Genomic DNA, 12,491 nt, shown 5'->3' on the forward strand with positions numbered 1-12,491 from the left:
TACCTTGTGAAAATTATGAGCATAGTCTCTGTGTGAATAGGTGTCTCTGGAAAGTGGCAAAGCATTATTAACCATTTTTTTCCAATAGGCAATAGTAGGGAAGGTTTTTTTTTTTCAATTAAGTGTAAGCTCTTTCCTAGCATAGAACAGGAGTAGTCCAAATAAAAAAAAATCGTAGTGGGCCATCTACCAGTCCCAACAAGCAAATGCAAGGAGAAGGGGTAAGTGAGACTTGAGCTAGAAAGCCAATAATGTCAACCACTGACTTCCAATAATTTGCAATAACCAGACATGTCCTAAAAATATGAAAGTAATCCCCTATTGTATGATCACACCTCCAGCAGGCTGGAGAGAGAGATGAATTGACTGTATGAAATTTATGGAGGTGTAATAGGCTCTGTGTGTAATCTTAAATTGTATAATTTGGTCTCCGATGGAAACCAGTGGTTTACCACATATCAGACCGATCCTCATCATCTAAGTCTGGTATAACCAACATACATTTTTGTTAAAGGGAGGACAGATCTGCAAGAGCAACAATAAGGAGATGTGTATATAACGTGTAAGCTAGTTTAGTTAGCAAATCCATCCGCAGTAGAGGTTTAAGGTGTGAGCAGGCCAACTGTAGAAGAGGAGTAGGAAATTGGGCTTTTAAGGTGTGAGCAACCTGCAGTGGTCTATAAGTGGGAGGGTACATTAGAATAGGAGCGGAAGCCAGTAAAGGGCTTCAACTCTCCATTTGCCAAAATTTGGTAGAGGGATTTAATCCGGTATTTGGCTCAGGCCTGGGGATCTGGTCATGCATAAAAATGATGAAGGGTCAGGTTGTTCCAAAGGGGAGCGTGAGTTTCTGAGTTTCTAAACCAAGACCTGCATTCCAGGCATTTAAAGTAGTTAACTTAGAAGGAGTGAGGGGATATGGACTAAGCTCACCTTGAAAATGCAGTACATGAGGTGCATTTAAAGTGAGTATTTTGACATGCTTCTGTTTTATACAATATATGCTGTTCTTTATCACAAGTGACACTTGGATCTTCACCTCTGGCCATCTGATCTTCTCCTGCTACCAACAGCCAGTCCATGAATATTCAAGGCCTAGCCTTGTATCTTAAGTTTCGTTGTCAACTCAACATGTCACATTTCAAACACACAGGGAGCAGTCCCCCTGTAATGGGACCCTCCAGTTTACTATCCACTAACGGCTCCAGTGCTGCCTGCAGTGCACCTACTCAGGGACCTGACATGACAGTCTAGAATGTTGTCCTCTGCTTGAGCCCTTTGAGTCTTCCTTTGCTTCACTCCTCAAGTTCTATCCTAAGAAGAATTCACTGCAGTTATGCAGGATTTTACGGGCCAAATTGCAACTTTGATTGCTGACACTGACCACAGTGACCATAAACATACCTCCACGCCTTTCCGAGCAGAATGGTTTTCTACCACAGAGGCTTTGTCTGATGCTTAGTCTCATAAATCCTTAACAGATGATAGTGGCCCTTGAGGAGCCTGCAGTTTCTACTATTGCTGTTTTGTTACCTTTCTGGGATCTTGTAGTAGGCATTATGCCAATTTAGGGAGTCTTTTTTTAAGAAAAGCTCCCCTTTAGAGTTCAAGAAGAATTCCTTTTGTTACTCTCAGGCCTCAACCTCAATAGCCATATCCAAACCAAGTACCCAATTAGTTGACACCTGGACAGACAGCATCTCAGGTGTCTGGGTACAGGAGGTGGTTTCCTGGGACTAAAACCTAGAGTTCTGCTCTGATTAGCAGATAACCTTGAAGGTCTTCTGGATCCAGGGGTTATTCTTTGAATAAAAGGGGGCATCCATCTTATTTTGAATCTAAAGGCACTAAGGGCCAGATCCACGTACCTCGGCGCATATATAGGCCGGCGTAGCGTATCTCAGATACACTACGCCACCATAACTTAGAGCGGAGGTTCCTTATACACAAAGAATTTGCGCAGTAAGTTACTGCGGCGTAGTGTAAATGTGTTGGCGTAAGGGCGTGAAATTCAAATGCCTAAGATGTGGGCGTGTTTTATGTTAATTCATCTTGACCCCACGGAAATGACGTTTTTATTAACGGCGCATGCGCCGTCCGTGGGGGTATCCCAGTGCGCATGCTCGAAATCACGTCGCAAATAGTCATTGCTTCCGACGTGAACGTAATTTACGCAAAGCCCTATTCGCGAACATTTTACGCAAACGACGTAAACAACGGAAAATTCGACGCTGTCCCGACATCCATACCTAACATTGCGTACGCCTCATAGAGGCAGGGGTAACATTACGCTGAAAAAATGCGCCAGGCGGACGTACGTTTGAGAATCAGCGTATCTAGCAATTTGCATACTCTACACGGAAATCAACGGAAGCGCCACCTAGTGGCCAGCGTAAATATGCACCTAAGATCCGACGGCGTACTAAGACGTACGTCAGTCGAATCTAGTCCACATTCAGGCGTATCTTGTTTTGTGGATACAAAACAAAGATACGACGGTGCATCGTAGAACTTACGCGGCGTATCAATAGATACGCCTCCGTAAATTCTTTGTGGATCTGTGCCAAAATTTCCTTTTTTTGGGTCTAAAAATTCCCAAAGTCTTTTGTAGCCTTTCTCCATCAAGAAGACCTTCTGTTCTCTGTGGGCCTCAAAGACATATTTATATGTTCAAAATGGTCCAGCATATCAACTCTTTCTTTGCTTTGCTGTGAGTCTCCAGCACTTTCAGGTTGTGGCTCTGCCTATCATCTGCAACTCGAGTGTTCACCAAGGTTCTGGTCCCTGTACTATCCTTGCTATGCTCCCAGAGTATACCCATTGTGGTATAACTGGACAACCTCATGTTGAGAGAGCAGTCAGCATATGTTCTGTTGTCTAAAACCTAGTACACACTATTAGGTAGATTCAGGTACATGGGTGTAACTTTAGGGCGGCGTAGCCTAGCCTGTTTAGGCTACGCCGCCGTAAATTAGCTAGGCTAGTATTGATTTTCAATCTTCTTACCTGCTAATCTACGGCCGCGTAGCCTTAAGCGAGCGTGCGTAAGGGCGCCTAATTCAAATGACTTGGAGGGGGGCGTGTTGTATGGAAATGAGGCTTGACCTCAAGTTTTTGACGTTTTTTGTCACTGCGCATGTGCAGGGCGACTACATTTCCCAGTGCGCATTGCGGCTAAGTACGGGCCTATTGATTTCGACGTGGACGTAAACAACGTAAATCCCGATTCGCGGACGACTTGCGCAAACGACGTAAAAATTTAGAATTTTTTAGTGGCGGGAACGGCGGCCATACTTAACATTACTATTCCACTAGAGCCTAGCACTAACTTTACGCGGCCTATCTCTTACGGAAACAACGTAATTTGACTGCGTCGGCCTGGCGTACGTTTGTGAATCGGCGTATCCCCTCATTTACATAATCTACGCCGGCCGCAATGGAAGCGCCATCTAGCGGCCACCAGAAAAATTGCAAGCTAAGATAGAACGGCGCAAGCCGTCCTATCTTAGCTTTGTTTAAGCGTATCTCTGTTTGAGCATACGCTTAAACATACGGCGGCGTAGATTCTGAGTTAGGCCGGCTTATCTGTAGATAAGCCGGCCTAACTCTTTCTGAATCTACCTATATATGCTTTTTTTATTCAACTCAGCGAGATGAGCATAAAAAACTCAAGAGCTCGGGATGAGATCATGTACTAGCAATCTGATGTGGGCTAAAACAACGTAAAAAACCCACGCATGCTCAGAAGCAAGTTATGAGACGGGAGCGCTCGTTCTGGTAAAACTACCATTCATAATGGAGTAAGCACATTCATCACGCTGTAACAGACAAAAAAGCACGATTCGTCTTTTACTAACACGGAATCAGCTAAAGCAGCCCAAAGGCGAATGGAACTTCCCCTTTATAGTGCCGTCGTACGTGTTTTACGTCACCGCGCTTTGCTAGATCATTTTTTAAAAACCATGGTGTGTAGGCAACATCGTTTTAATGATGAAGTTGGGAAAACATTGTTTTTTCGACATGCTGAAAAATGATCGTGTGTACACGGCATAAGAGTTACCCAACTCTTTATTTCTACATGAAAGCCCCGGGGCTGATGGTAGCCTCATTTGAGGCAGTTCCATCCCATTTCATCGGGATCCAGTCAGACAATGCCACAGCTGTAGCAGAAGTCTTCCCACAACCAGAGAAGTAAAACTGATTTTGTCTGGGTGGAACTTAATGTGCTGACCTTGTGTGTTTATATTCCAAGCATGAACAATTGACAGACAGACTTTATTATCCGGCAGCGCCTGGATATGGGAAAGTGGTCTTTATAGCTGGAAGTGTTCCAGGATCTGTGTCACAGGTGGGGGTTGCTAGATGTGATCCTCCTGGTGTCCAGGTTCAACAACAAACTGGACAGGTTTGACTGCAGGTACAGAGATCCCCTGGGAGAGAAGATGTTGTGATGGATCCATGGGATCCATGAGATCAGTACAACCTAATCTAGATATTTTCTTCCCAGAAACCCCTTTCTCGGCTTCTCTGTAGGATTTGGATGGAGGGCATTCTGGTGTTGCTGATATCTCCAGATTGATCTGATCTAGATCTAGGGCCAGATCCTCAGAGCGAGTAAGCCGGCGTATCTACTGATACGCCGGCGTACTTTCAAATTACCTGCGTCGTATCTTTAGTTTGAATCCTCAAACCAAGATACAACGGCATCTGGGTTCGATCCGACAGGCGTACGGCTTCGTACACCTTCGGATCGTAGATGCAATACTTTGGCGCCCACTGGGTGGAGTTCTCGTTGTTTTCCGCATTGGGTATGCAAATTAGCTATTTCCGTTGATCCACGAACGTACGCGCGGCCGTCGCATTCTCTTACGTCGTCTGTAGTCGGTTTTTTCCCGGCGTATAGTTAAAGCTGGTATTTTGCGGCGTATAGGTAGACTTGCCATGTTAAGTATGGCCGTCGTTCCCGCTTTTAATTTGAATTTTTTTTAATTCTTTTTTTTTTTTGCGTAAGTCGTCCGTGAATAAGGATGGACGTAACTCACGTCTAAGTAAAAAAAATGACATCCTAGCAACGTCATTTAGCGCAATGCACGGCAGGAAATTTCAGAACGATGCATGCGCAGTTCATTCGGCGCGCGGACGCGCTTCATTTAAATGAAACCCGCCCCCTAATCGCCGATTTGAATTTCCGCCGCCAGAGATACATAACGCCGCCGTAACTTACGGCGCAAAATCTTTCAGGATTCGAAATTCCGCCAGGTAAGGTACGGCGGTGTAGCGTATCTCTGATACGCTGCGCGGGTGCAGATCTCTGTGGATCTGCCCCATAGTACTTTGACCTGAACAGATTTCTGGCAGATACTCTGTGGGCTCCTGTCTAAAGGACCCATTATTATCCTAACCATGGTTTCTGGCATTAATGGCATGGCTAATAAAGCCCAAAGCTTAAGGGACAGGGGTATCCCCTAGACTGGTGTTTGTCAATATAATTAAAGACAGAAAGTTTACTTCCCTCGAGGTCTACCATCACACATGGAAATTCTATATTTCTTGGTGCAAGGAAAGCAACTTTCATCCCAGTAATTTCTCCTTGGGACAAATCCTCACCTTTCAGTAATCAGGCAACAGTTTGCAGATCTCTAAACTAGTTCACTACACTAGTTTGAATAAGACCATTGTTTAGGGCAGATCTCAAATTGTAAAGTCCTGAGCTACTAGCCAGGCCTCAAGGCGTACTCGCCACCAGTTGCCCCGCCCAACCCCTACCATGTCCCGCCCCCTAATCCCACCCCTAGACACGCCCTCATAAATCTCATGAAATGACACTTAAATGTTTTATGCAGAAGTTATAAAAATAAATATTAACAACAACTTTATCTGTGCCCAAAAATGCAGCCTGCCCATGTCTACTAATGTAGCATGTGTCCCCAGTGGAGCAAAATGTCACCAATGCAGCAAAATGTCCCCCCCACAATTGCAGCCAGAGTTCCCCCCCACAATTGCAGCCAGAGTTCCCCCCACAATTGCAGCCAGAGTTCCCCCCACAATTGCAGCCTACCTGTGCTGGGTAGGAGAGGATCCGGAGCCACCGCCGCTGCCTGGTTGTTTAAACCGCGGGGAACATAACAGCTTTCAATTCAATAGCTGTGTTCCCCGCCGCGTGCATCATATACAGCCCCTCCCCCCTTGTCCGGGAAACTTTGATAGACAGATCACCTATCCAATGCTGGGATGGGTGATCTGTCTATCAAAGTGCCAGGATAAGGGGGAGGGGCAGTATATGACGCACGCGGTGGGGAACACAGCTATTGAATTGAAAACTGTTATGTTCCCCGCACTCTGAACAACCAGATGATGGTGCCGGCGGTGGCAGCGGCGAATCTCCTCTCCTTGCTCTCCTCTCCTGATCCCAGGCAGCCCACACTCGCCAGCCCTCAAAATTTACTCAAAAAATGCGAGCAGGCGAGTGTAAATTTTGAGGGCTGGTTTAGGGTATCCCCTTGTAGCTCCCTGTGTGCATTCACTTGTTAATTTGGAATCTGAGTTTTCTTTCTCTCATCATTTCAAAAACCTCCTTTTAAACCTTACTCACAAGGATATTTCCATGTCACCATCACCTCTGCGGGGTGTGTGTCTAAGTTGGTGGCTTTATCCTGTAAAGAACAATTTTTTGGTCTTACCTAAGGATGAGGTGGTGTTGAGGCCTAGAGTATGTGTCCTTTCTAAGGTGGTTTCCATATTTCACCTCAACCATGGCATTGTTTTTCCATCCCTGTCTGACTGCAGTGCATTAGAAGCAGATCACCTTCATTGTCTGGGTGTTGTATGTACTATTCATGTCTGTCTTTGTCATCACTAATGGTCCCTAAACGGTCCTTCAGGAAGCTGTTTGAGCTGAAGGCAGCTCCAAGTTTTGTTGTTCTTTTGTGGGTCCGTATTTGTTGCTGTTGCCTACCCCTCATTTCGACTGCTATGTCTCAGTGGTCTCTGAATCCTGCGTCCTATTCAATAAAAAAAAGAAAAATTGACTTTTATACGTACCGTAAAATCCATCTCTTGGACCTCATTAGGAGAGACAGGTCTCACCCATTTGCATCTATAATTCTGCTCCCAGTTTTGCTTTTCTACAAAAGACATTCTGGGAGTGGGGTGGGGGGTTGTGATAGGCTTGTCAGTTTTGTTTGCCAGTGTCCATAACCTCCTGTAGCAGTATAACCAACGTGTCTGTCAGTGACCTCCAAGAAATTGGTTTAATGGTAAGTACAAAAATCCAGTTTTTGAAATTACATTAAAATAATGAAGCTTATATGACATTTTGTGTGCTCATTCCTCAACATGGATGCTTGTTATGTCCTAATTAACATATATACTGCTTATTGCTATTGGAACAATTCATCATTAGCTTGCAATGAATATTTTATATTTTAAGTAAGACATTCACGTGCATAGTTTGCTATTGTCTCCAGGGGCTGTTTGCTAATTACATGGGACCAGTCGATATAGGTGACAACAATTAGCAGTCATTAACATCTCTTGTTCAAATGTCTTCTGGATCCTGTCAGCTTCTCCCCATGCTCTGTGTACAATACAATCCGTACAAGTGAATTTGTGTTAGAAATGCATTAACCTTCAGAGAGGCACGATGGAAGGAGGGCTGGGAGTATTTTTGGTGTGGGGGGGGCGGGACTCGCAGCAGTAGCTTCTCACAATTCTTGACGAAGGACTGGAAATGCTGCATGTGTACCTTCTGATTTCTCCGCTCTCTCCCTGTCTTCTTCATGACCTGCTGCTGTTTCTAATCACAGGTTTGTTATTACATGACTAAAACCTTCATTTTCTGCCTCACAAAGAGCTTTCGTTCTTCATTATCTCCGCTGCATGTGTCCAGGAGTACCAAGTCTCGCCAGTCGTGGAAATTGCAGAAAGACTAATTTGTTGGGGTTTTGACAGGGCAGTAAGTCTTTGATAAATTTATTGTGTGTAACCTTGGCGATGTCGGCGTGATGTTAACTGGAACAATGGCACTTTGGGATATAACCGTTAAAGGCGGGTAGTGGAACTTGCACAATGTGTGCAGTAGTGCTACATATAGCCCTGTGGCTTTTATTTAATGATGCAAACAGCTCCATCCAGAGTGCATCAACCCATGGCAACAGCTTATCTTGAATTGGTGTCACTGCACTAAAGTGACAAAAGGTAAAATCTGATAGCTATGAAAAGCTGTACAGCAGTGCTGCATGTCTTGTCTATTAAATTAGCCTGTGTGGCCTAACGTATGGACTAAAAGTGTCTGAATCTGCTCGTTATATTTTTGTGCTTTGTATCAGTTTTGCACAGATTATACGTTTAAGTCTGAGAGTATTATGTAAAGAAGCTTTATAATCTTATACGTTATAACATCTGGCTATGACAGGAAGTTTACTGTGCTTATAATCCAAAGGCGCTCACACTAGTTTTAATCCAATCATAATTATTTAAAATTATTATTATAGCTTTATCATACATGGGTATTATATAGTTAATCAAGAAGGTATCGTTTGAACAGGTTGGTAACTTTTTGATTAGTGGCCTCATCATCGGGTTGTAGCTTGTATGGTATTTCACAAACCTTTTTTTTCCTTGTGTTAGCATGCTGAAAGAAATTGAATAAAGATTTATTGGAAACAATCATAATTTTTTCAGTAATTGCAAATAGAATTTTTAACAAAAAAATGTATGGATCATCTGAGTTCAATTCAAATCAAATAAGGTCAATTATTCTGATTAAAATGTATTGATATAAAATGTATTTGTTCGTAAGTTTATGCTAAGGTAATAAAAGAATGCAATGCAATGATATTACTGTTAACGCCAAACACAATGCACTACTACAGTTGGACTATACACAATCAATGGAATATTTGTTTCCTGCAAAGTGAAACCATTGACAAGTAGTCATGATAAATTACCCATCACGCTGAAAAGTTTACTCACTAAGATTTAGGAGCTGGTTATGCTGCTTCCTTCACAAGTTTTCCTTGAATGAGCAGAATTACTCCTAAAAATGTGCCTCTACAAATTTTAGGGCTTGTTCACACCATACGTGTATGAAAATTGTTGGGATCTGAAGGGAAAAACGCACAGATTTCACTTGCAGAGACATCAGTTTCTATCAGTTTTCATGTACGTTGACATCAGGTTTTCATTTTTCGTGTCAGTTATGTGTTCTGTTCACACCAATGTTGATGTTATGTCAGTTGTTTTCCTGTGCAGAAAACTGCATACACATTGCAGCTTTCCTGCGCAGAAAAAATCTGCACATTGTGGTGTGAACAGGACACATAGAGAGAAAGACTTTTTGTGCCCTTGCAGAACGTGTGCAGAAAAACTAAGTTTCTGCACTATGGTGTGAACAAGGCCTTAAACTTAGATGATTATGGAACATTATACTAAGAAATGTGAGATCTTAGTCTGATGTGTATTCCTTTCCTTATTTCTCCTAATTTAGGGTAGTTCTTACCACATGTAATAGCTTGTACACCACGTTCTGCAGGCCCTTTGTCATGGGAAATTCCTAATTTCTTAGAGAAGGATGTTGTTGCTAAGCGCTTGCTTTAAAATGAAGCCAAGGCTTTGTGCAGAATGAAAGCATTACTTTGGAAACCTGATGCGAAGAGCCAAATATTTCACAGACTGAATCAAACAGTTCTCCACATCAGATAAAGAAGATTTCAGTTTCCTTAGGACTTAAACCTGCACAGGTCAAATTATTGTTTGTGTCAGTTGCTTACTGAAGATCACATATGGGCGTCCTGCTTCAGTCCAGCTGTTCAAGAATGACAGGTTTCAGCATCCCCATCCATTTAGCAAATGCCAGGCCATACCAAGACTTGTAGATCATCAAGCAATGAATGATAACAGGCTGTCAATGTCTGTGTTCTAGATGCTCTTTGTAGCAATCTATACTCACATGACTTACTGCTACGTCACATTCTAGTAACTACCTGTATATAATGGTGTTAAAATAGATACTATAGACTGTACATACTAAAATGGAATAGTACTAGAATAAGGCGTCATTCACACTTGGCCGTTCGGGTCCGTCTGTCGGCGGACCTGAACGGCCGCTCCATGCATCGCTATGGAGCGTCGGATGTCAGCTGACATCCGACCCGCTAAAAACAGATGTATGGGGGCCACGTCCCCATCCGTCCGATCGGATCGGGTAAGATCTGATGAAAACGGACATGATGTCCGTTTTCATCAGATCGCTCCATAGGGACACAGCGGTGCCCGACAAGCCCCTCCCGCTCAGTGAGCAGAGAGGAGCTTGTCATCCGTCGGCTCAGCGGAGATCTGCGGACTGATCTCCCACTGAGCCGACAGGAGCAGGCGGACTCCGTAGAGACGGAGTCCGCCAAGTGTGAATGAAGCCTACGAATTAAGATTTATACAAAAACCAACACTGATGGTTAGGATATATGAGATAATAAATGTCTTTCTCATACCCTTTTTTTTCCTCATTGGTATAGACCAGGGGTCTTGAATTAAAATTCAAGGAGGTCCGGTCACTAAAAATTTTTTTGGGTCGAGGTCCGAAACTCAAGTCCCCATTTGTCCCCATCACGGTGCCCCTTTACATCAGGCGTCCCCATCACGGTGCCCCATTACATCAGGCGTCCCCATCACGGTGCCCCATTACATCAGGCGTCCCCATCACAGTGCCCCTTTACATCAGGCGTCCCCATCACAGTGCCCCTTTACATCAGGCGTCCCCATCACAGTGCCCCATTACATCAGGGGTCCCCATCACAGTGCCCCTTTACATCAGGTGTCCCCATCACAGTGCCCCTTTACATCAGGGATCCCCATCACGGTGCTAATTTACATCAGGCATTCCCGTCAGAATGCCTCCTTACATCAGATGCCCCATCAGAGTCCCCCTTAACATAAAATAAGGGTCACCCTGATAGGCACATTTTATGTTAAGGGAAACGCTAATGGGCACATTTTATGTTAAGGGGCACCCTGATGGACACATTTTGTATTAGGAGCACTCTGATGGGCACAACAAAACGTGCCCCTTAATTCAAAATGTGCCCATCAGTGTTGCTCATAAAATATGCCCATCAGCGTGACCCTTAACATAAAATAAGGGTCACGCTGATGGGCACCTGTTATTTTAAGGGGCACTCTGATGGGCACATTTTATTTTAAGGGGCATGCTAATGGGTATATTTTTAATGTGCACACTGGTGGGCACATTTTATGTTAAGGGACACTCTAATGGGCACAACAAAATGTGTCCATCGGTGTGCCCCTTAACAAAATATGCCTATCAGTGTGCACATTAAAAATATACCCTTCAGTGTGCCCCTTAAAATAAAATTTGTCCATCAGAGTGCCCCTTTAAAAAAAAAAATTGTCCATCAGAGCGCCCCTTAACATAAAAAAAATATGCCCAGCAGTAAATACCAGCTAACATGTGGCCCACATACCTTGAATGAGGGCACAACAGAAGGGGCAGAAGCTGCAAGATAAGGAGACAGGACCCGGGAACCGCGAGTAGCAGGGGGCGGGTCGCACCCGTGACGTCACGCCCCTACTAGCAAGAAGAGTCAGGATCAATTGTCTTGTCAGAACACCGGGAATCGCAAGCAGCAGGGGGGCGGGTCGCACACGTGATGTCACGCCCCTACTTGCGGCTATGCAAGCTTTTCATCTCAGACCTGAGGTGAGGAGCGGGGAGCCGGCGCACGCACGCACACACGTAGCGTCACTGGGGGAAACTCTCAGTCCCAGCAAACAAACAGCTGCGGACATTAATGATTATACTGGCGGTCCGGGCAGAAGCGGCACTCGGTCCGGACTCGGACCGCGGGCCGCCATTTAGTGACGGCTGGTATAGACTTAAAGTGTAAGTTCACCCTAACACTAAAATCTCAAAATCTACAGGTATCCACGATCTAAGACTAACCTATCTAGCCTTATAAAGAAGAAATCGCTATACATACCTTTTTTGTAGCCACTTCGGTCAGGTCTCAAATGGCAAAAACTCTGCAGAGGAGACAGCCTTCCGTTGTTGCTTGCCTCTTCTGCACCCGCCTCCACAGTGAAACCTCCGCTGACAGCTCAGCATGGGACCAGACCAGAGTGGCTTCAAAAAAGGTATGTATAGTGATTTCTTCTTTACAGAAGGTATAGATAGGTTTGTCTTAGATCATGGTTACCTGTAGATTTACAGTTTTTAGTGTTAGGACTAATTTACACTTGCTTCAAAACAAGGCTTTGGACAGGCTTTGTTAAAGCTCTCTGAACGCCAGTCAAAGCTCATGTCACTAAATAAAATGGTTAGCTTACAGTCCTTTTTACACCTTGCATTTGTTTTGTGCCTCGATGAGGCTTCGGCGGGGCTTCGATAGGACTTCAGGGGAACTTTAGTGGTGATTCGATGGGGCTTTGTGAGGCTTCAGTGGGGCTTCAAGCGAGCTTTGTTATAGACTTCTATGGAG

General features: G+C 44.3%; 1 protein-coding gene across 8 annotated transcripts in view; it reads left to right on the forward strand.

Annotated features, from left to right (window-relative positions):
* The window catches only part of APBB2 (amyloid beta precursor protein binding family B member 2), a 478,208-nt gene that overhangs the window by 371,358 nt on the left and 94,359 nt on the right, over window positions 1–12,491 (forward strand). For 2 of the 8 annotated variants that reach the window (XM_040335056.1, XM_040335055.1), the window contains exon 1: window positions 7,688–7,805. The exons of the other annotated variants lie outside the window; for them this stretch is intronic. The gene's annotated coding sequence lies outside the window, so the exon portion shown is untranslated. Of the gene's footprint in view, window positions 1–7,687; window positions 7,806–12,491 lie in introns of those variants that run through there. 8 annotated transcript variants of the gene reach the window in all.

The sequence above is a fragment of the Rana temporaria genome, chromosome 1, assembly GCF_905171775.1.
Source record: "Rana temporaria chromosome 1, aRanTem1.1, whole genome shotgun sequence".
In the NCBI taxonomy this organism is placed as follows: domain Eukaryota; kingdom Metazoa; phylum Chordata; class Amphibia; order Anura; family Ranidae; genus Rana; species Rana temporaria.